This window comes from Etheostoma cragini, chromosome 11, assembly GCF_013103735.1.
Source record: "Etheostoma cragini isolate CJK2018 chromosome 11, CSU_Ecrag_1.0, whole genome shotgun sequence".
Lineage (NCBI taxonomy): Eukaryota > Metazoa > Chordata > Actinopteri > Perciformes > Percidae > Etheostoma > Etheostoma cragini.
In genome coordinates, this window is record NC_048417.1 from 16,887,899 (window position 1) to 16,893,153 (window position 5,255).

Genomic DNA, 5,255 nt, shown 5'->3' on the forward strand with positions numbered 1-5,255 from the left:
TCCAATGTAGCCTGACGTCGTCATACTCAGATTCTAGTCAGAATATGAGTGTGAAACTGTGATTATGGGGTGTGTTTCAACCGGACCAGGAAAGAAAAGGCCTCTGCACTCATTTGGCTAGTCCTACAACCAATCAGAGCACTGGAGAGTGTGACGTTTGTTGAGCCACGCATAGTTGTCAACAGAACTCAACTGCTAGCTATTGCTGATGTTAGCCACTAGTCGATAGCCGATAGATTGTTCTTTTGTGATGTGGTTGATTACGTTACTGTTGAGCATCTGTCTATCATTGTATAAAGACTGCCCAGACTATATGATTGGTCCAAACAGCTCTTGTTTAAGCATAGTTGATCCACCACAGATTAATTCCTGACCGAACATCCCGACCTTAAACGTTGTGGAAAGGGCTAAGTTGGGCTGGCATCCATTCTAGTTCCAATGCTCTCCTTATACATAAAGGAGAGCATACAGTGGCTTGAGAAAGTTAACACACCCATACTAAAGTTGATTAAAAAAGATGAATAAAAAAAACATCTATTGGTAATTGATATTAATGCTTTAATTCAAAAGATTTAAGAAAATCCAACCGTTTAAGCACACCTATTTTCTTTGTGAATAAATAATATATTGTCACCTTGAGATCATCTCTCAATGCAAATCTAACCAGCTATGAAGCTAACTAAAATAAAGCCATGCCAATCTCTATGTAGGGTGAAGGGTATGTGATGATTGGGGTCTATTTTAATTCCAAAGGCCAAGGGAACTTTGTCAGGATGCATGGTGTCCTGGATCCATGAAACAACTGGCCTTCAAAAATAAGAATCTGCCTGCTTCTATGGGAATTTAACACAGGGGTGTGGATACTTGTGTCCCCTGTATTTTAAAGAAGAACATTTATATATTTACAATACATTATTCATTCACATAGAAAATTGGTGTCCTTAAAAGGTTGGATTTTCCTAAATTCTTTTGAATAAAAGGCATTAAGATCAATATTCAAAAGATGTTTTTTATTCCTCTTTTTAATCAACTTTAGCATGGGTGTGTAAACCTTCTTAAGCCACTATGTATGTGTATACATCTATGTATAAAAAAAATAGTTCTTGGTACATACAAATATATTAAAAAGAGCTTAAAAGGCTAAACTGGCCCACATTTGTAGTTGCTCACAGTTGCTGTAAAGCTGGTGTTGGATGTTTCCGGGCCATAGTTAACAACACCGGAGAGGTGTAGCCTTCAACACTCTGTTAGTGGGGGACCACATTTGGCTGATTGGTGGTGAGTGTGTAACCTGTAACTGCACCACAGGCGGCCAGCAGTTACAAGAGAGGCAAAGCCATTAGTGAAACATGTGGACACTTCCTAAAAATGTCACACTCAGCACAATGAGGCTGGAACACAATGCCGCTGCCATGACAGCACACGGCATCCACCGATCACACATGTAACACTTTCCACCGCTGACTGACTGTCAAAAGTATGTGGGACAGAATTGATGTGTTGTGACATGAAGTATCCATGAAAGACGGATGAATGATTGTCCCTGATTTGTGTCAGATGGCCACTGAGAACTGCTCACTGAGAGCATGCAGTGTGAGATGTTACCAGTCCCACATCTGACACAGGACAAATCACCAGTTTATTAGGTACGCCTAGCTTAAACTAATGCAGTCTAAGACAAAAAATTTAAAAACTTGTTTAGGACCTGGATTTGACTCAGTAGACTTGAGTTATTTCTTAGTATGATATAATAGATACAATCCAACAACACCACAAACCCCAGCAACAAGAATGGCCACATAAAACTGGTTAAAGGTCCCATGGCATGAAAATTACACTTTATGAAGTTTTTAACCTTAATATTGGTTCCCCCAGCCTGCCTATGGTTCCCCAGTGGCTAGAAATGGCAACCGAGCCCTTGGTATCCTGCTCTGCCTTCGAGAAAATGAAAGCTCAGATGGACCGATCTGGAATTGTGCTCCTTATGAGGTCATAAGAGGGAAAGGTTACCCTCCATTTCTCTGCTTTGCCCGCCCAGAGAATTTAGCCCACCCTTGAGAGAGAGACCTCATGGCTTTAAAACAAGCAAAGTGGCAGTTGGTCATGCCCACACCCCCAGGCTGCACCTTAACCCCCCCCCTCTCTCTCTCCCCCCTCAAAGCTACAGACTCAGAAATGGCACATACTAAAAAAAGCACATTGTGGGACTGACTCTAGTGGCTGTAATTCTGCACCAAGGCTGAATTTTGGGAAAGAGACTTCAGATATGGTATTAAGGGACCACTAAGGTCTATATAACAGCATCCAAGCACCATGTCATGGGACCTTTAAATAAAAGCTGAACATGATTGCCTTCATAGGGGTAGGATTTACTGCAGGGTTGTTGTATTAGACTGCATTAGTTTAAGTCAGGTGTCACAAACAACTTAGTGCAGTGTACCATGTAATAAGAAATCATCTACAACCTGTCCCAGCTCGGATCTTTTAGCCACGTTGTCGTAAAACTAAATAAAAGTAGGCTCTGATCACAAAAACATACACTTCTTCACCACCCACTATAATTTAGCCTCTTCTCCTGCAACAGCACACCGCAGCCTGTAATTTCCCGCTTCACCAGGTTAAAACAGACAAAGAAAATACTACCGGTCTAGTTCAGAATTCAACAAGATTGCCCACTTGGTAACATAAGCAAAAAGGAACATAACCTTTTAATAATTGTATGCGCAAGACTGTATATGTGCTGTAAACTCCTTCTGGTTGTGATTCAAACCAGTCGTACACGCGTTCTCTGTTAACAGTGCCTAGCTAGGTGTTATAGGTCTTGCTTTGAGGTTGAAAATTCGCTCATGAACAGTAACAGTTGGTTTAACCGTCCGCTGTTGCCGTGTTAACGCATGTAATCCGCAGCGCCGCTGACAGCTGCCCCGGCCAGCACAGCTTTATCCCACAGTCGAAACAAATCGTTTCTCGTCAAACTTTGCACATATGAGGTTTTTAATGACACTATAACGCTGCGCCGATAAAGCCATTTTTAAATAACTGAGAATTTTACCGTCTAGCTCCGTTGCTCCCCTCAGAGATGTCCGGCTGCTCTCTCTCTCTCTCTCTCTCGCTCTCTCTCTCTCTCTCTCTCGCTCTCTCCCCCTGCTCTGCCTCTCTTGGTCCATCTAGTCGTCTTGTGAGCGTGCTACGTCACTTCCGGACACTCTGGCCCTACGTACACCTGTGAACGCGACGTCGAAGATCGTCTACAAGAGGAAGGGGGTCATTTTGTACAAAGATTACTTTTTTATTAAGATGGATTGATTTAATTGAGTATTTTATACTGTGGTTTTACTAATTACATTTGAGTAAAAGCTCTCAGTATGCTACTTCTTCTAACTCATTAATTAGTGGCAAGCCACTATTGTTTGCTATTTGACAGGTTTTCAGATTGGCAGTGGAGTCCACTGATAGGCCACGAGTGGCAGACTGACACTGTCTGAGGGACAGGGACGGAAAATAAAAAATGAAAAAGGCAACAACTGCATGCTGTGGGACACCATAACGTTATCTAGCATCAATGCCCTGTATGATACTGCATCACGTTTTCTTTGATGTATGGGCACACTAGAGGGCTCTTTATCACATTTTGTTCATTTTAAAGGCACTTTACTTTATTTTATTGTGATGTGTATCAGTTGACATTTTCTTTTTTCACAACTGATGAAAATGATCTGTTCAAATCTAGTTGATGTAGGCCTACATACAAATCTATACAAACAAAAAAACGTTATATCACTAGACGTTAACAAAATCTTTTTATTGTATAAAATGTGGTCCAGTGATTCACTGAGGGCAGAACCTGGTAAGCTGCGCTTTGTTGTGCTGTTTGAGATCATAAAACACGAGTCGAGTGGGAGCTCTTCGTTTTTTATCCTCTCAGGCGCTGTGGTTAAAATTAGCTCCTGTGTATTTTCAATGGCGCAGTGCCGCCGGGAAATTTACATGATAAACAATAATAATAAAGGCAGGAATGCCTGAACGGATCAGACAGGTTACTACAGAGTATACAGAGTTACATCTTTAAAACTACACGTCTTTATTCAGGTGCCTGTAGGAACTTCAATCAATCAGCAATCAATTCACAGATAAGTTACAAATTAAAGTCACCGCTTTGTAGATATTCACAGAGCACGCTTTCTGATTCACTGGTGAAAGAATAATTGATGTATCTAAGGGTAAAAAAAACAAGCAGCGGAATGAAGGTGTGAAACCGATACTGCATGGTCTGGCCACCTCATCCTGAGCCAATGAGCAGCCTCAGAAGCTGCTCCGAAACTACTGCGAGGCTGCACGCCTGGCAGGTGGACAAAAACACTGTCGACAATTAGAACAAAATATGCATAATGAGTTCCCTGTGCTGGGATACTTCCCGTTGTGTTCATTGAGTTTAATTTCTCTGCAGAACATTGTTAGACAACACATGCGTTTCCAATAAACCACAAAAGCAGCTAAGCAATTCAGTTTAGGTTTTTAATCATTATTATAAGGCCAGGAGTGCATTTTTTGTGTAAAGGTCACATTGTGAAGTAAACTGCGATACACAGATACCTTGACATACAGGAAAATTACGCAGATAAAGTATTGTAATGGTGGAAGAAGAATTCAGAACAGAAGAACCTTTACCTAAATAAAAGCAGCAGCGGACACAAAGTAAAAATACTCCATTACAAATGAATTCCCTGCCTTCAAAACCTTACTAAGATGCATTAGCAACAACATGTATCTAAATAGCATAGTCCTGTCCTGATTTTGCAGTAAGCCATGCTATTGCATTATTATAGATGTATTACCTTGTAAGTAGCATTTTATTATTATTAATTTATTATTATTATTATTATTATTTTTTTATTATTATTTGTTTATTAGTTCACAATGGGGAAATTACTACACTACACTCTGTGTACACACTTTTTGTTAGTACTCACACACAGGCCTGAAATACACACACATATACTATACATGGAGAGATGTCAGAGTGAGTGGGCTGCCAGCTGAACCAGCGCCGTGAGCGGTTGGGGGGGGGTACGGTTCCTTGCTCAAAAGCACCTGGCAGTGCCCAGGAGGTGAAGTGGCATCTCTCCAGCCACCAATCCACGCTGCCAACTTTTTGGTCCATATGGGGCCTTGAACCAGTGACCCTCCGATTCCCAACCCAACTCCCTACGGACTGAGCTACTGCCACACCATTTGATTGGGCTGGGCCTTTTTTA